We start from the raw sequence: 20528 nt of genomic DNA, 5'->3' as shown, positions 1-20528 counted from the left end.
TTTTTTTTAAAGGGGCATGCTTATTTAAGATGGTGGGGAAATTACTTTTAGAGAACGACCAGGTATCCTCGACTGACAGGATGAGGTCAATATCCTTCCAGAATACCCAGGCCAGGTCGATTAGAAAGGCCTGCTCACAATACCCAGATAATGTTACATGGCGACAGGTGTGGAACCAATTTTGGGGTTGAAAGAATCTATGCGAACTGCCAGGAGAATGGATTCTAAAAGGTAATAAGTTAGAATTGGCACGGCCAAACACTCCTTGCAAGCTCAGGTTTTTTTATTTGTTTTATGTCGTGAGACATTTTATTTTGTCTTATTCTGAAATATATTTATAGAATTGACGAAAGGGAGAAGGGGTCATGAGATAGTAGAGTGAAGTTAATATTGTGAGTAATTGTTAGTAGAGTTTTGAGAAAGCTATTCTGTCAAGCGAAAGCATTGGGGTTATCATTCGGACTCTCCATGAAGAACACGGTAGTACAGTGTATTTTATAATGTAGCATAGTGAATACTAATGAAATGTACACTTTCTCTTCCAGGAGAGGATAGGGTGTCCTTATCTCTCTCTTTGAAGTGTTTCCCATAACCCATTGGTTATGAATATTTTATAGTGGTGTTAATACCGTGTTTGATTTATTGTGTATTATCTTTTTTAATTAGGTTGTAAACTGTGTACGCAGAAGGATGGAAATGTTTGAATGGTTTTTAAAATGGTTTCTGAAGTTGTTATTTATTTAACCTTTATTTAACTAGGCAAGTCAGCTAAGAACAAATTCTTATTAACAATGACTGCCTACACTGAAATACAGGGAAAGAAAATAATGAATGGTGTTGAATGACCTTTGTCCTGACATTCTGGTGAGACCTGATCAACCTCACTAGACATGATAAAGACACTGAGTGAGATTTAGGTACAAAATTAAGAAGTGCATTGATATTCTTGGTTAATCTTGTTATTGTTTTTGTATCAACACAAATCTCACCAGATTGGGTCTGCTGTATGGTCAGGGTTAACTCTCTGAACTCCCTGACCCTATAACTCTGCAGCGAGGTCGCCAGTATGATGAGGGAGTATAAGCCAATTTGGAAATGGTTTTGGTATGCTCTTCGACATTTGTGTTAGGAATTTTGTAAGAAGAAAATTGGGAAGGTAATAAGTTGTCATACGGTAAATAGTTGTTAAGATTTTCTGAACCAGAAATGCCTTAAACTATTGTTTTGGTCTGTCCTCTCTCGAAGTTATGGCGATAGTGACTACCGATGGTCTCTATACGCATGGAAGGAATAATATGACGAGTGTGAGCTTCACCCCCCTAACTGGCTGAAGGAATGGCTAAAATGGGTTTCAATACGGCCCTGTCCTGCCTCTACTGAGACCTGAGTCCAAGCCAGCAACCTGTGTACGAGCGGCAGGAGTGTGGCATAAGTCCTGAGACCATGCATGTGAAGTGAGCACGTAGAGAGATCACTTCCAAACTTCTCTTATGCTGCTGGTGCACTGGTGGGAAAATGGACCAGACAGAATGGACTGTACAGAATGGTGGTGGCTGCTCAGGTGAGAGATTCGGGTGCTTGGGAAAATCAGATTATTCCCCAGATATTGTTAAGGGCCATCAACTGTGACAGCCATGAGTTACATATGTGCAGTTGGGAAGATGAACTGTCATGCTATCTGAAGAAGAAAATGAAGATACGCCAGAAGACGAGTGACGGAAAGGGGAGGGGGGGGTCAACTGTGCCCGTAAATTGATTTAGGGTTTCCCTAAACTGTTTATTTGGGGTATCAGCTTGATTATGGAGGTCTGCACACTGGGAAATGTATGGTAATAGATATACCGATCTGTCATTAACATGTGACGACCCTCCCACTCTGTCTGCCGTATTCTCTCTTTGTTCTTGTTTCCTTATTAGGATGCCGGTGGGCAGAGTTGGGAGGGTCGTCAGCTACATGGGAAACACCTGGGCCCGGTGTGTCCCAGGATAAATTCACCACTTCCCCATTCATGGAAGAGACTTTCTCCATGCAGACACCTTTCTAGATTTTGTTGTGTATCTTGGTGGTTTTTGGCTGTTTGCTTTGGCACCTTTCAACACCCTGCATTATCACACTCATGCATGCAAAACACTCACTTACACTACTGATTACTGATTACACACACCATTGTATATTGTACTTAGTTTTCTTTATTTAATAAATATATGTTTTGTTACTCCTTATCTCCACGTTGTCTCCCTTTTGTTAGGGGCTTTGAGCCAGTTCGTGACAAACATAACACTTGTGACAGTGTAAGACAGGGATAAACGGGCCGTAATGAGAAAAGGTAATACTGGTAAATGAGTAGTACATACTGTCTATATATTTTCCCTGTCTGTAAATGTACATACTGTGTGCTAAGTGTCTGCTAAGTTGAGGGTCTCGAATTAGGGTGATAGACTCAACGTGAAGCACTAAGGACCGTCATTCTAAATTTGGGTTTGATAAGTTATCAAGTGTTTTAATTATGATTTGAAAAGGAAAGAAAGAGAGAGAGAGCGCTGCCCCTAAACTGTGACGAGAACACAAATGAAGCTGAGGGTGCACTGCTCAAATTTATTGAGTCTTGAGAGGGTTTCCTACCAGAAAACCTTATCTTTTAGTGTCCTCCGAGAGGGAGGTTATTAGAGAACCCACTAGATGGTAGCTTGGGCTAATCTTGAGGGGGACATTGATAGTAGGGGTTGTTGTTTTACCATGTCATCGGATGATACAGTACAATTCATTATGTACAAGGCTCATAGTCTGTGTCTTTCTTTGACACCAGAGGATGAATATGAAGGAGACTGGCATGGAGACTAGCGTTCCATTGGCATTGAACCGATGGATGGTTCTTGCCCAACCTCATTTTCAAGGGTGGTGTGAAATTATTAAACATGTATTTTCCTGTTCAAGTCAATATTTTCTAGGTGTTGTGGAACATGTGAGGGATCCTTGTTCCAGAGGAGGGATTGTTGGAAATTGACTAATTGACTGGAGCATGTTTTAGTATGTTTACAATTATATAGGTGGACTAGCAGTAGTGATTAACGTGTTATGGGTTAGATGGAATGATGCATGTACAAATGTATTTGTGGCCAGAGGCGAAGTACATGTGTTTGAGATAGAATGTTGTCATAAGGGTGTTAATTGCAGAGTCTGGCAGGACCGACATAAGTGTATTCTGTAGAGTCCCAAAAACCAAGGCATTAACATTACAGGGATTTGGGAAAGCGGAATGTGACTGGAGAGGAGATCTGTGGAATTAGTACGGAATTACTATTCAAATAGGAGGGACTGTTGGGTTGTCATTTGAAATACGTTCTACACCAGAAGTTAATGGTTATGTTGGAGGAATGTGTATGATGAGGTCAATTAAGGGTGGATATGAACCATTGACTTGGAGAATTACTAAGTAAGGGATGGTTGCGGAATCAAATGGTTGCGGTCACTGATAAAGGTGGATAGCTGTGGATTAGTGAGGAATGTGGGCCGAGGTCAGGTCAGGACCCATGAAGGGAGAAGGAAAAGTCACTTAACTTCCTGTCAAGCAACAAAGATGTAGTGTTTAGAGAAAATTAGGAGACTGCCTAAAGGGGGGTATAAATACTTGTGCTGGTGGAAACATGTCTTTGTCTTATGCAGCTGTGTGACCCAGTGGGTGAATAAACTTGGTTTGACCTTTACTAGTCATCCGTGAATTTTACTTTGTTTATTTAAAATCTAACACTAACAACGGGACATTAAAAACTGTAATATTTTGTGTTTCACCGAGTCGTGGCTGAACGACGACATGGATAATATACAGTTGGTTGGGTTTTCCGTGCATCGGCAAGACAGAACAGCTGCCTTTTTGTCAATAACAGCTAGGTGCGTGAAATCTAATATTAATGAAGTCTCAAGGTTTTGCTCGCCTGAGGTAGAGTATCTCATGATATGCTGTGGACCAAACTATTTGCCAAGAGAGTTTTCATCTATATTTTCCATAGCCGTCTATTTACCACCACAAACCGATGCTGGCACTAAGACCGCAATCAACGAGCTGTATAAGGCCATAAGCAAACAAGAAAATGCTCATCCAATCTATTTTACCTATTTCTACCAGCAAATTGCATGAGCAACCAGAAGAGAGAAAAAAGCTCTAGACCACCTTTACTCCACACACAGAGTACAAAACTCTCTCGCCTTCCATTTGGCAAATCTGACCACAATTCTATCCTCCTGATTCCTGCTTACAAGCTAAAACTAAAGCAGGAAGTACAAGTGACTCGCTCAATACAGATGTGGTCAAATGAAGCAGATGCTATGCTAGAGGACTGTTTTGCTAGTACAGACTGGAATATGTTCCAGGATTCATCAGATGGCATTGAGGAGTATACCATAGCTTCATCAATAAGTGCATCAATGATGTCGTCCCCACAGTGAGGATACATACCCCAACCAGGAGTCATGGACTACAAGCAATATCTGCACTGAGCTAAAGGGTTGACATGACGCTTTCAAGGAGCGGAACTCTAACCCGGACGCTTATAAGAAATCACGATGCCTTCCGACGAACCAGCAAACAGGCGAAGCGTCAATACAAGACTAAGATTGAATCCTACTATGCTGGCTCCGACGCTCGTAGGATGTGGCAGGGCTTGCAAACTATTACTGACTACAAAGGGAAGCGCAGCCGCGAGCTGGCCAGTGACACAAGCCTACCAGACGAGCTAAATTTCTTCTATGCATGCTTCAAGGCAAGCAACAAAGAAGCATGCATGAGAGCACCAGCTGTTCCGGACGACTGTGTGATCACACTCTCCGTAGCCGATGTGAGTCACACCGCAGGGGATGACGGATTACCAGTATGTGTACTCTGAGCATGCTCTGACCAACTGGCAAGTGTCTTCAATTACATTTTCAAACTGTCCCTGACCGAGTCTGTAACACCTACATGTTTCAAGCAGACCACCATAGTCCCTGTGCTCAAGAACACCAAGATAACCTGCCTTAATGACTACCGACTCGTAGCACTCACATTTGTAGCCATGAAATGTTTTGAAAGGCTGGTCATGGCTCACATTAACACCATCATCCCAGAAACCCTAGATCCACTCCAATTTGCATATCAAATCAAAATAAAATAAAATGTATTTATATAGCCCTTCGTACATCAGCTGATATCTCAAAGTGCTGTACAGAAACCCAGCCTAAAACCCCAAACAGCAAGCAATGCAGGTGTAGAAGCACGGTGGCTAGGACAAACTCCCTTGTCACGTTCGTTGTACGGAGGAGACCAATGCGCAGCGTGATATGAATAAGACGAAGATCACTTAAACAAACTACACAAAATAACAAAACGACCGTGACGCTATACTATAAAGGGGCATACACAGGCAACTAGACATAGACAATAACCCACAAAATACCAAAAGCAGATGGTATTATGGCTAAATATGGTTCCCAATCAGAGACAACGATAAACACCTGCCTCTAATTGAGAACCAATCTAGGCAACCATAGACATATATAAACACCTAGATAATAAACAACCCCATAAACCTACAAAACCCCAGACAGTACAAAAACAGATACATCACCCATGTCACAACCTGACCTAACCAAAACAATAAAGAAAACAAAGAATACTCAGGTCAGGGCATGACATCCCTTGAAAGGCCAAAACCTGGGAAGAAACCTAGAGAGGAACCTGGCTATGTGGGGTGGCCAGTCCTCTTCTGGCTGTGCCGGGTGGAGATTATAACAGAACATGGCCAAGATATTCAAATGTTCATAAATGACCAGCATGGTCAAATAATAATAATCACAGGCAGAACAGTTGAAACTGGAGCAGCAGCATGGCCAGGTGGACTGGGGACAGCAAGGAGTCATCATGCCAGGTAGTCCTGAGGCATGGTCCTAGGGCTCAGGTCCTCCAAGAGAGAGAAAGAAAGAGAGAATTAGAGAGAGCATACTTAAATTCACACAGGACACCGGATAGGACAGGAGAAGTACTCCAGATATAACAAACTGACCCTAGCTCCCCGACACATAAACTACTGCAGCATAAATACTGGACGCTGAGACAGGAGGGGTCAGGAGACACTATGGCCCCATCCAATGATACCCCTGGACAGGGCCAAACAGGAAGGATATAACCTCACTCACTTTGCCCAAGCACAGCCCCCACACCACTAGAGGGATATCTTCAACCACCAACTTACCATCCTGAGACAAGGCCGAGTATAGCCCACAAAGATCTCCGCCACGGCACAACCCAAGGGGGGGCGCCAACCCAGACAGGACGATCACATCAGTGACTCAACCCACTCAAGTGACGCACCCCTCCTAGGGACGGCATGAAAGAGCACCAGTAAGCCAGTGACTCAGCCCCTGTAATAGTGTTATAGGCAGAAAATCCCAGTGGAAAGAGGGGAACCGGCCAGGCAGAGACAGCAATGGCGGTTCGTTGCTCCAGAGCCTTTCCGTTCACCTTCACACTCCTGGGCCAGACTACACTCAATCATATGACCCACTGAAGAGATGAGTCTTCTGTAAAGACTTAAAGGTTGAGACCGAGTTTGCGTCTCTCACATGGGTAAGCAGACCATTCAATAAAAATGGAGCTCTATAGGAGAAAGCCCTGACCCAGCAGTTTGCTTAGAAATTCTAGGGACAATTAGGAGGCCTGCGTCTTGTGACCGTAGCGTACGTGTAGGTAGGTACGGCAGGACCAAATCAGAGAGATAGGTAGGAGCAAGCCCATGTAATGCTTTGTAGGTTAGCAGTAAAACCTTGAAATCAGCCCTTGCCTTGACAGGAAGCCATTGTAGGGAGGCTAGCACTGGAGTAATATGATAAAGTTTTTGGGTTCTAGTCAGGATTCTAGCATCCGTATTTAGCACTAACTGAAGTTTATTTAGTGCTTTATCCGGGTAGCGGAAAGTAGAGTATTGCAGTAGTCTAACCTAGAAGTAACAAAAGCATGGATTAATTTTTCTGCATCATTTTTGGACAGAAAGTTTCTGATTTTTGCAATGTTACGTAGATGGAAAAAAGCTGTCCTTGAAACAGTCTTGATATGTTCGTCAAAAGAGAGATCAGGGTCCAGAGTAACGCCGAGGTCCTTCACAGTTTTATTTGAGATGACTGTACAACCATTAAGATTAATTGTCAGATTCAACAGAAGATCTCTTTGTTTCTAGAACAAGCATCTCTGTTTTGTCCGAGTTTAAAAGTAGAAAGTTTGCAGCCATCCACTTCCTTATGTCTGAAACACAGGCTTCTAGTGAGGGCAATTTTGGGGCTTCGCCATGTTTAATTGAAATGTACAGCTGTACATAGCATAGCAGTGAAAGTTAACATTATGTTTTCGAATGACATCCCGAAGAGGTAAAATATATAGTGAAAACAATAGTGGTCCTAAAATGGAACCTTGACGAACACAGAAATTTACAGTTGATTTGTCAGAGGACAAACCATTTACAGAGACAAACAGATATCTTTCCGACAGATAAGATCTAAACCAGGCCAGAACTTGTCCGTGTAGACCAATTTGGGTTTCCAATCTCTCCAAAAGAATGTGGTGATCGATGGTATCAAAAGCAGCTCTAAGGTCTAGGAGCACAAGGACAGATGCAGAGCATCGGTCTGATGCCATTAAAAGGTAATTTACCACCTTCACAAGTGAAGTCTCAGTGCTATGATGGGGTCTAAAACCAGACTGAAGCATTTCGTATATACAGCCTTTTCTAAACAGCCTTTTCTAAAAATGTTGAGAGGAATGGAAGATTCGATATAGGCCGATCATTTTTTATATTTTCTGGGTCAAGGTTTGGCTTTTTCATGAGAGGCTTTATTACTGCCATTTTTAGTGAGTTTGGTACACATCCGGTGGATAGAGAGACATTTATTATGTTCAACATAGGAGGGCCAAGCACAGGAAGCAGCTCTTTCAGTAGTTTAGTTGGAATAGGGTCCAGTATGCAGCTTGAAGTTTTAGAGGCCATGATTATTTTCATCATTGTGTCAAGAGATATAGTACTAAAACACTTGAGTGTCTCTCTTGATCCTAGGTCCTGGCAGAGTTGTGCAGACTCAGGACAACTGAGCTTTGAAGGAATACGTAAATTTAAAGAGGAGTCCATAATTTGCTTTCTAATAATCATGATCTTTTCCTCAAAGAAGTTCATGAATTTATTACTGCTGAAGTGAAAGCCATCCTCTTTTGGGGAATGCTGCTTTTTAGTTAGCTTTGCGACAAGTTGGAAAAATAGGATGATCGAGCAGCAGTAAGGGCTCTTCGATATCGCCCCAACAGACCCACAGATGACATTTTATTGCACTCCACGCTGCCCTTTCCCACCTGGACAAAAGGACCTCCTTTGTGAGAATGCTGTTCATTGACTACAGCTCAGCGCTCAAAACCATAGTGCCCTCAAAGCTCATCACTAAGCTAAGGACCCTGGGACTAAACACCTCCCTTGCAACTGGATCCTGGACTTTTTGACGGGCTTCCCCCAGGTGGTAAGTATAGGCAACAACATATCTGCCACGCTGATCCTAAAACACGGGGGCCCCTCAGGGGAGCGTGCTTAGTCCCACCATGTACTCCCTGTTCACCCATGACTGCGTGGCCAAGCACAACTACAACACCATCATTACATTTGCAGACGACACAATGGTGGTAGGCCTGATCACCGACAATGATGAGACAGCCTGTCTGTAATATCTACATGTTTCAAGCAGAACACCATAGTCCCTGTGCCCAGGAACACGAAGGTAACCTGCCTAAATAACTACTGACATAACACTCACATCTGTAGCCATGAAGTGCTTTGAAAGGCTGGTCATGGCTCACATTCACACCATCATCAGAAACCCTAGACTCACTCCAATTTGCATAACGCCCCAACAGATAAGCCTGATCATCGACAAAGATGAGACAGCCTATAGGGAGGAGGTCAGAGACCTGGCAGTGTGATGCAAGGAGATGATCGTGGACTACAAGAAAAGGAGGGCCGAGCACGCCCCCATTCTCATCGACGGGGCTTGGCATGGGTCCTCAGATCCTCAAAAAGTTTGACAGCAACACGATCGAGATCATCCTGACTGGTTGCATCATTGCCTGGTATGGCAATTGCTTGGCCTCCGACCGCAAGGCGCTACAGAGGGTAGTGCGTATGGCTCAGTATATCACTGGGGCCAAGCTTCCTGCCATCACAATTCAAATTATACCAGCATGTTATCTGAATTTACATTGAAGACTTTTAAGACTTGGATGTCTCTCTGTTGGAGTTTGTCTGAACTTTGTAATCCTTTTTCAAGTGAAGTTCTTTCCCTTAGACTAAACAAACACAATCAACATTTCACAGTATGCGCCATCAGACAATGTTCTCTTCCATTCAGACAGAGGTGACCAGCATTTCATATAAGCCATTCAAATAAATGTCATCAAAGTTATGAAACAAACCCTGGTGAGAGGATAATTAAACGAGCACAGTGATTTCACATGCTGCCAACAGTCCACATTCTCTTGAGATCTTGCCTATTACACAAAGTCAAAAAGTTGTGATTAAGTTACTGGAATCTAATATGCAAAGCCAGAGTTTTGCCAGAACAAGTTCATGTCATTAAAACTGTCTAGCGTATCCCAGGTCATATATACCAGAGACAGATCAGCATCCACACACAGACAGAAGTTGCGTCCCACATTGCTCCCTATTCCATTTATAGTGCACTACTTTTAACCAATGAATAGGGTGCCATTTGGAACACAACCTCATTTCCATCAGTATCCATACAGAGACGGAGATCAGTATCCATACAACAGCGTCTTCCACATCCTCCCAGTGACTATCAGTATCAATAATTAGTATCTATACACCAGACTCTCTCCAAGCTATTTTTACGGAACGGTAATCCCCTAATTCCTAAATAGGAATCAACTCACAATTTTGACCAAGCACCGCACTTTTAGCTCATAAAAGGGTCCAATCAAATAGCGGGTTTGTAATTTTGACCAATTACTGCATTGTTACCATGGAAAACGGCCCAATCCAACCACACATCAATAACGTTTTTTTCAACCGGTCTGTCACCGTATTCACGTGCGAAGATGACAGGTGATTGTTGATGGTTTATAGACAGCACAATGAGGGATACATCCGAGGTGAGGATTTACTCCAGTGTACAGCTGTGTCACGTCTGGGTCCGCCCCTATATATAGATCCAATGGCCGCGACACGTTCTCTTTCATTTTCTCAGCGGATGTCCGTATGGTTTGAGGGACAAACTTTCTGAAGTTCGCTTGGTAAGTATACTCACTGGCTGTTTGAAGCCTGGAGCAGCTGCCCACATGGCCAGCCCCTCCTCGTGAGCACAGTTGATCTGTATCTTCTGCCCATGGTTTGTCGTGCTTGTGTTTTCTTAATGTTTCACTACGACTCTGTGTACATACATTTTTTCTTGGCTCTTGCAACCATAAACTGTAATTTACCTTATACAACTTGCCGACTGGCTTGTTCTATGTATCTGTTGTGAATTGCTTTAACATGCTGCACCCCGCACTGTAGGCGCGGGTTTTCTGTTAATTATCTTGCAGTGTTTTTTCTTGTTCTTTCCCCTGCAGAGTGTGAATATCGTGGAAAACTACGTTGAGACATTAACTTTGGGGTTCCTTAATGGGTGTTACTCCATATGGTGCTGTATTTACTGCTTGGTTCTTCCCCTGTGTTTGCAGAGGTACTGGGTAACTTATCCCTTACCGGGTTCCTATTCCTCCAAGGGGGTCACAACATAAGCTCTTCCATGGCGTCGGACCCCTTCTCCGTGGCCTTGTTGGCTTGGTTGAGCTTATGGCTTCCCTTTGTGACAGGTATGATGGTGTCAACCGTCACTGCCATAGAGACGTGCCTGGGAGACCCAGGTGTTCGGGGTGCCAGAGTGGCTGACCTCCTGAAGAAAACCCTGGGGCTGGAGAGCTCCTCACTCCTGTACAAGGGTGCCATCCGCAGGATCGAGACATCAGAATGACTAGGTAGGTTCTACTCCACTTATTTTGTGGTTCTTATAAGAGACAATGGATTTCGACCAATTCTGGACCTCCACAACCTCAATGGGTACTTGAAGGTACTGAGGTTCCACATGCTGTGCCCAGCTTCGTGTTGCAGGCCTTGTCCAGGGACCAGTGGTTTGTGGCGCTGGAGCTGAGGGATGCATACTTCCATGTTTCTGTTCACCCATCTCATTGGCAGTACCTCCGATTCACTTTCGAAGGGACGGTTTACAAATTCATGGTTCCTCCCTTCAGCCTCTTTGGCACCCCTCACTTTCACAAAGTGCATGGATGCTTTCCTGGCACCTCTCACGTCCCGAGGATTGTTGTTCCTCAATTACCTGGATGATTGGCTGATTTGCGCCCCGACCAGGACGCAGGTCCTGTCAGACAGAGACATGCTCCTGACCCACATCGGCAGGCTGGGCATTACTGTAAACGACAAGAAGAGTCATCTGACGCCCACCCAGAAGGTGGCCTTCATTGGCATGGAAATGGACTCAGTCCTCATGAGAGCACGCCTGCCCACCAGAAGGGTTCAGGTAATCCATCTTGCCTCGACACTTTCGGCAGGGGAGGGTGGTATCCGCCCTGACCTGCCAATGCCTGTTGGGCTTGCTGACGGCGGCCTCATTGCTGATTCCCTGGGCGTGCTCCATCTCCGGGCTCTTCAGCGGTGGATCCCCTCCCACCTGCTGCACCCGAAGCGCCAGCATCACCGCCAGCTGCGGGTGACCGCACAGGGCCTCAGGGCATTGTTGAGGTGGCGCTGTCGCTCCTTTCTCTCAGGTAGGGTGGAGATGCTTAGGATGTGCCGGGTCAGCATGACACCTCCCAAATCGGATGGGGGGGGGTGACCAAGGGCAGGTCGGCCAGTGGCTGTTGGTTACCCACATTGGAGCAGCAGGCACATCAATATACTAGAGCTCTGAGCTGTACTGCTGGCCCTGTGGTCTTTCCTTCCACATCTGAAAGGAAGACATGTCCTGGTGAGAACGGACAAAACCACAGTGGTGGCCTACATCAACCATCAGGGTGGACTGAGGTCCCACCTCCTCAATCTTATAGAACGGGAGCTCCTTCTCTGGGCTCAGGGCTGTCTAGCGTCTCTATGCGCAGCGCATGTACCTGACATCCTGAGTGTGGCAGCGGATATGCTCTTGAGGAAGGGCATGCCACCTTGGGACTGAAGCCTACATCCCCAGGTGGTGCAGCACCTGTGGGACAAGTTCGGGAGGGCGCAGGTGGACCTGTTTGTCTCCCTGGACAATGCACAGTGCCCTCTGTGGTACTCCATGTTGGAGTCACCAGGGCCTCTGGGCTTGGATGCTCTGGCTCACGATTGGTCAGGGCTGGAGCTTTACGCATTTTCCCCCCTTTTCCCCTGATCCAGACTGTGCTGGACAGGATCAGGCTGGCAGAGCATTGTCTGCTTCTGGTAGCCCCATACTGGCCCAAACTACCCTGGTTCAGCCTTCTTCTGCCCCTGTTGTCTGGGCAACTTCCCCTGAGACAGGACTAGCTTTCTCAGGCCGGGGGAACTCTGTGGCATCCGAGGCTGCACCACCTCAGTCTGTGAGCTTGGCCACTGAACGGCACCAATGATCCATGTTAGGACTACAGGAGGGTGTAATGAACTAGAGGGTGTAATGGTGTAATGGTGTAATGGCTACAACCGCAGCATACCAGTTGCGCTGGTGGTTGATCTGCTCTTGGTGCACTGGTATTGAGGTTGTGCCCGAGTCTTGTGAGGTGCAGTATGTCCTCCAATACTTGTAGTCTCGCTTGGATGAGGACTTGGCAGCCTCTACAGTGAGCAGGTATTTGGCTGCTATATCTGCCTGCCATGCGGTGTGGATGGACAGGCCAGTGGAGCGCCATCCCTTGGTCTCCAGGTTTATGAAGGGGGTTCGTCGCCTGCGTCCAGCTCCGCCCCAACCTTTCATTCCTCCCGAAGGTTCTGTCAGACAGGCATGTGAACATCCCTTTTATCCTGTCTGCCTACGACCCCCGGGCAGTGGTGGGGGAGTCTGGGCCTCCCTCTGGCATGCTGTGCCCTGTGAGGGCACTGGCTGTCTATGTGGAGCAGACACGGTCAGTGAGAACAACAGACCAGCTCTTTGTCTGCTATGGTGAGAGAGTCCTGGGGGCTGGGTTATCAAAGCAGAGGCTCTTTCACTGGATCATGGACATGATTAGGCAAAGCCTGGCTGGCATGCCAGTGCTGGGATCTGTGGTGGCACATTCAACACGAGGTGTGGCTGCGTCTTGGGCTCTACTGAGAGGAGTGCCCCTCGCTGAGATCTGTGCTGCGGCCAGCTGGGCTTCCTCTTGCACCTATGCTAGGTACTATCGGGTAAATGTGACACCTCCCTCTGAGGTTGGTTCAGCGGTCCTAGGCATCGCCTCCCCATTCGGGGACTGTGATGGGACCCCCTTCCACATTGACTGCCCCTGCGCCTCGGTCCCTCGCTAGGACTTCGCCGGGGGCTGGCGAGTTCCTTCTAGCACTGACTAATCTGGCACGTGTATACCAATATATTGGAGTGATCCAATATAGTGAAACATAACAAAGGTTACATATGTAACCACGGTTATGTGAGCTATATGGATCACTCCAATCCTCTACGGTGCTAGAGGTGCCTCAAAAATATCTAGAGAATGTGTCGCAGCCATGGGGTCTATATAGAGGGGTGGACGCCAGCCGTGACACAGGTGTACACAGCAGTAAATCTGTAAATCCTCACCTTGGTTGTATCCCTCCGCCGCGGAGTGATACCAATATATTGGAGTGATCCATATAGCTCACATAACCGTGGTTACATACGTAACCTTCTAAATCAATCTAATTTTCCAACATAAATAACAGCTAACGAGCATGCAAAACAATTTCCAAATGTTTATGAAAACTAGAGAAAGTCAACAATCACTTGTCAGAACAGTTCCAACAGCAGCGGCAGACCAGCATGACTGAAGTGGTAGCAGGGAAGACTGTGTCAAGAGCTGAAAGAATCAAGGTGACTGGCATTTTACTCAAACTTTTACTCCGCTAACCTTGGCTTTAGTAGGGTGCTCGGGACTCTACTCTCCCCAGTCTGTCTATGGAGAGCACTGCTTAAAGCGCTGAATACATTTTGTCAGCTTTGCCGTTTTAAATTCTCTGTAAAACTTCATACGGATCACGAAAGCACAATCTTTCTGGATTTCTAAAACATGGAATAGTACATATCAACCACGTTTTTTGTTCTTTATCTACCTTACGACCCTTTCAGAAATATCAATCCTCAAAAGCGATTTTGAGCGATTGAATTTCAGAAAGAGAGCGAGTGAGCAGGAATGGGAGGTGCATCTCGTGTTGATAGAAATCCCCAAGCCTGATGGAGAGGAGAGGTGTGTGTGAGTGAATGTGTGAGTGGATTATGACAGAGCTGTTTGTTCAGGAAAATAAACTAAATTGAGCCCTTTAGATGTTTCTAATTGTTTTTGTATTATTTATTCTGCTTAAAATCGTCCTAAAACTGAGCACATTACTTTTTATTGCTTTACATCAAATTAACGTGAAAAAAAAAACATTGCAAAATGTATCGCAGAATTTCAGAAAAGCTGCCTCAAAATCTAGAATTTTTGACTGCAGAAATCACAAAAGAACATCACGAAATCCTGGAGGGACTGTCACGACTTCCGCCGAAGCCAGTCCCTCTCCTTGTTCGGGCAGCGTTCGGCAGTCGACGTCACCGGCCTTCTAGCCATTGCATATCCACTTTTCATTTTCCATTTGATTTGTCTTTGTCTTACACACCTGGTTTCAATTCCCCAATTACTTGCTCATTATTTAACCCTCTGTTCCCCCATGTCTGTTTGTGAGTAATTGTTTGTATGTAATACGGTCCGTTATGTGGGCTTGCTTTATTGCATTGTATTTGTCTATTTTGAGTAAATTACGTTTATTCCATCCCCCAGCACCTCCGCTCCGACTCACATTGAGCTGGGAGGTGTTGCACTTAGGGCGAACCGCAGGGGGGGCCATTCCCTGCACCATCTGTGACCGCAGAGGGCACACTGCTGGTCGGTGCTGGGGGGGTTCCTCAGGGAGTTGAGGCAGCAGGCAGGGCACTATCGTGTCACCCCGGGTGAGTCGGCACCAGGCTCACCCAGAGCCCGCTGTTGCTCACATGTATGTGTTGAATACATTTCCTGAGTTGTCCCCGCACTCCCAGCATAAGGCGCTCATAGATTCGTAGATTTCCATTGGTGCGACTACGGTGGAAAGTCCAGACCAAGTCTCCACCGTGCGCATCCCCTAAGAATATGCCGATTTGGCTCTGAAGGCGACTCAATTACCACCCCATCGACGGGGGGATTGTGCGATATATCTCAGCACTTCCCAGGAGTCACGTGTATCCTCTGTCACAGGAGGAGACGGCAGCTATGGAAACATATGTCTCCGAATCCCTGGGGTAGGGATACATTCGGCCCTCCACTTCACCTGACTCCTCAAGTTTATTTTTTGTGAAGAAGAAGGATGGAGGTCTGCGCCCGTGTATTGACTATCGGGGTATCATCCGGACCCACTCCCCCCCAGTGTCCAGCTGGGCGCCTGTACGTCTAGTCTGCTGTCCACGACCGTTTCATCTATTGGGCCCACACGTCACCCTCCTCTGGTCATCCTGGCATCGGTCGGACGGTGGGAAGTACTGGTGGTCCACCTTGGCCAAGGACGTGAGGGTTTATGCTTCCTCCTGCTCGGTGTGCGACGAGTGCAAGGCACCCAGGCACCTGCCCAGAGGGAAGTTACAACCCCTACCCGTTCCACAACGGCCGTGGTCGCACCTGTCGGTGGACTTCCTGACGGATCTGCCTCCCTCACAGGGCAACACCACGATCCTGGTCGTTGTGGATCGGTTTTCTAAGTCCTGCCGTCTCCTCCCTTTGCCCGGTCTCCCTACGGTCCTACAGACTGCGGAGGCCCTGTTCACTCACGTCTTCTGGCACTACGGTGTTCCTGAGGACATAGTCTCTGATCGGGGTCCCCAGTTCATGTCCAGGGTCTGGAGAGCATTCATGGAACGTCTGGGGGTCTCAGTCAGCCTTACCTCAGATTTTCACCCAGAGAGTAACGGGCAGGTGGAGAGAGTAAACCAGGATGTGGGTAGGTTTCTGCAGTCATATTACCAGGACCGGCCGGGGGAGTGGGCGGCGTTCATGCCCTGGGCAGAGATTTCCCAAAACTCTCTCCGCCACTCCTCCACTAACCTCTGTCCCTTCCAGTGCGTACTGGGGTATCAGCCGGTTCTGGCACCTTGTCATCAGAGCCAAATCGAAGCACCTGCGGTGGACTAATGGTTTAAGCGCTCGGAGGAGACCTGGGACGCCGCCCATGTGCACCTGCATGTGCACCTGCAGAAGGCGAGCGCCGACCGCCACCGCAGTTAGGCCCCGGTGTTCGCACCTACCCAAAACCTGCTACACACAGACCACATAACAGGGACTGCTTATTACATGCATTACAGTCATTATGTTAAAATGGATACTTCATGATTTTGTCAATGAAGCCCTTTATCTACTTCCCCAGAGTCAAATGAACTTGTGGATACCATCTGTATGTCTCTGCCTGCAGGTTGAAGAAAGTTGCTAACTAACATTAGCACTATTGCTAAATAGTGTTAGCGCAATGACTGGAGGTCTATAGTATCTAGGCTAGCAGTTGCCATAGACTTCCAGTCATTACACTTACTCTAATTAGCATTGGCCCTTCGTACTAAATGTCGACGATAACATCGCCAAAATCCCGAAGTAACCCTATAAAGTAATTTTCCCAGTAACCACTTGCACTTGTCTCCAGATAAATTACCTCAGCGACCGAGCTAGCTAGCTACTAGATGACTTGGCCCATGCTATAGAGCAGAGCAGCCAGCATCAGCAAAGCTGTTCCCACCCTGCTTTGCGCTCCCTCCAAAGAAAGACATATGAATCAGAATCATAAAGCATGCATCCCAAATGGCACCCTATGCCTTTTACAGTGCCATATAGGCCTTAGGCAAAAGTAGTGTGCTAAATTGGAATTAAGGTGCCATTTGGGATGCATACATTATGTCACAAAAGCATGGTGGGCTACTATCTGTCTGCGTGTCTGAGTGAGCAACCTGGGATGAAAATGACAGAGCCTGGTGTTTGCTATGCTGAGTGTCCACGGCTGCTGCTGTAGCTGCAGGCCCTATCCAATAAGTTTCTCTGCCCTGCACGGCACAGGCACAAAATCGTCAGGGCAGCACTAAGCCAACATCATGTTTTTTGTGTGTTTTCTCCTGGTGCTGACTCATCGAAATAGAATGGATAGTGACATACAGATGTAGGATCTTGATGTGATTCCCTGCACAGCATAACATGCACATTTGTAGTGTATTCAAGACTTTAAAAGGCTTCTAAAGTTTGTAATTTCCACTTAAAAATGTTTTAATCCACACAATAATTCACATTTCCTGTTGCTGCAGGAATATCTTCCTGCTATGAGAAAAATTACAAATTTAGATCATACATCTGTAGGACATAAATTAAATGGCTAAGAAAAAGCTGCAAAACCCTCAAACTGCCATCCCCACATCCCCATTGCCAACTCACTGGAGGTCAAAATACACTGTGTAAATGCACACACACGCTCACACAGGGTTGTAGAAACAGAGGAACTGTAAGTCTGTGTGCAAAGTAATTTCCCATCAACATCTCAACACGACGAACTATGGGTTCCGACAACCAGGTAAATAGACAAACGCATGCCATGCCCCATGAAGTGAATCATAGGATATAACTACACTGAACGAAAATTTCATGAGCTGAAATAAAAGATCCCAGAAATGTTCCATACATACAAAAACCTAATTTCTCTCAAATGTTGTGTACAACTGTGTTTACATCACCATTAGTAATAATTTATTCTTTGCCAAGATAATCCACCCACCTGACAGGTGTGGCATATCAAGAAGCTGATAAAACAGCATGATCATTACACAAGTGCACCTTGTGCTGGGGACAATAAAAGACCACTCTAAAATGTGCAGTTTGTCACACAACACAATGCCACAGATGTGTAAAGTTTTGAGGGAGCGTGCTATTGCCATGCTGACTGCAGGAATGTCCACAAGAGCTGTTGCCAGATAATTTCATGTTCATGTCTCTACCATAAGCCGCCTCAACATTGTTTTAGAGAATTTGATAGTATGTCCAACCGGCCTCACAACCGCAGACCACGTGTAACCACACCGGGCCAGGACCTCCACATCCGTCATCTTCACCTGCGGGAAGTCTGAGACCAGCCACCATGACAGCTGATAAAACTGTGGGTTTGCACAACCGGTAGGATTTCTGCACAAACTGTCAGAAACCATCTCAGGGAAGCTCATCTGAGTGCTCATCATCCTCACCAGGGTCTTGACCAATGTTTCCTCTAAGCTGTGCGTGCCCGTGCAGTAGCCTGAGACTGCCGAGCAGCTCCCAGGGACAGCCATGCAGAAATATCAGCCCACAGAGAGAAGCACAAGATAGAACTTCCCTCAACATTCTAGAGCAGTGGTCACCAACCACTGCTTAACCACTGCTCGCATCTCCAAGGCAATCCTAGTTGATCGCCAAACATTTCTGTAAAAAAACTCAACGATAAAGACTTGTGTTCCCTTTTTTTTGCGGAAGGTGCACCCGATTCAGCTGCCCTGGTACAAACTCAAATCGAATGCACTATAGGCCTACCACTGGCCAATCAAATGGCTCAGATGACACTGTGCAGTAACGAAGCAGGCATAAAAATAAGCTACAGCAAAGTTGATACTGTGAGATTTCAAAATGTTTAAAACCATGACTAGAGAGAAACTGTCAACGAATACAGCAAAAAGATGCTGTTTTTATTAATCAGTTCATGTTTAAGTTGTTACTCAGAACTGTCAACACTTTGTATTCAACACTAGTTCTTCCTTTTCCCACACAGCGCTACAACAAGCACTGCAGCAGTAATGAATAAGTAGGAAAGTGTATCGATAGGCTTGCATTGTTATTATTAGCGGCTTCTGTCTTTTTTTAATTTCAAGGAATATTTCACTTTCTCTGTTAATTGGAGTAACAACATGAATTTGAGCATGAGGCAGAAATAATGTGACTCGAGTTTCGCCATCAGCTGGAAGAGGGTGCCCCTTTTTGGTCAGTGTCAGTGTAGTAAAGGGAGAGAGCAGGGATGTTGAGAGGAGGACACTCAGTCTGCCGCTCTCTCCCTCTGCTGAGACTGACCAGCAGATGCAGGCACCATCAAATCAAATCAAAGTTTATTTGTCACGTTCGCCGAATACAACGGGTGTAGACCTTACAGTGAAATGCTTACTTACAGGCTCTAACCAATAGTGCAAAAACAGTATTAGGTGAACAATTGGTAAGTAAAGAAATAAAACAATAGTAAAAAGACAGGCTATATACAGTAGCGAGGCTATAAAAAGTAGCCAGGCTACATGCAGACACCGGTTAGTCAGGCTGATTGAGGTAATATGTACATGTAGATATGTACATGTAGATAAAGTGGCTATGCGTATATGATGAACAGAGAGTAGCAGTAGCGTAAAAGAGGGGTTGGCGGGTGGTGGGTGGCGGGACACAATGCAGATAGCCAGGTTAGCCAATGTGCGGGAGCACTGGTTGTTCGCCCCAATTGAGGTAGTATGTACATGAATGCATAGTTAAAGTGACTATGCATATATGATAAACAGAGAGTAGCAGCAGCGTAAAAAGAGGGGTTGGGGGGGCACACAATGCAAATAGTCCGGGTAGCTATTTGATTACCTGTTCAGGAGTCTTATGGCTTGGGGGTAAAAACTGTTAAGGAGCCTTTTTGTCCTAGACTTGGCACGCTGGTACCGCTTGCCATGCGGTAGTAGAGAGAACAGTCTATGACTGGGGTGGCTGGGGTATTTGACAATTTTTAGGGCCTTCCTCATGTCATCAGCCCAGTGAAATAAAAAGCTAATTATTTAAATGTAAGCTCATTCAGGTGTGCTTCACAAGTAATACAACAATGGATCTATTACCTGTGTGATCATATAGCCTAGCTCAAATGTTGAAATATAATTTTAAAAAATGGGCCGAACAACAATGCATTGGCAGGGTAATTCAAGCAAAGCCAATATGCGGTGATAATGTATTGGGCCTATAGCTTACTGCACAAAACTCAAAATGCTTCAGTACTGTTTTTAATTGGTTAATGCTGCATAGGCTACCATTTTTTAAGTAATGTTAAAAAAAAATATGAGTGGAGCTCGACTTGCATTTTGACTCAAAGTGATCTTGACTCAGAAAAGGTTGGTGACCACTGTTCTAGAGTTCTCTTTACTGTGGCAATTGTGGTCGAATCAACGTAATATTAGCCACTTTCAATGTAACGTACCCAAAATAAAACGAACTATGCAAGAGATTTTGTTGTATGCAGAACGAATCGGAGTA

The sequence above is a fragment of the Oncorhynchus clarkii genome, chromosome 30, assembly GCF_045791955.1.
Source record: "Oncorhynchus clarkii lewisi isolate Uvic-CL-2024 chromosome 30, UVic_Ocla_1.0, whole genome shotgun sequence".
NCBI lineage: Eukaryota > Metazoa > Chordata > Actinopteri > Salmoniformes > Salmonidae > Oncorhynchus > Oncorhynchus clarkii.
Note: the sequence above shows the minus strand (reverse complement) of the source record.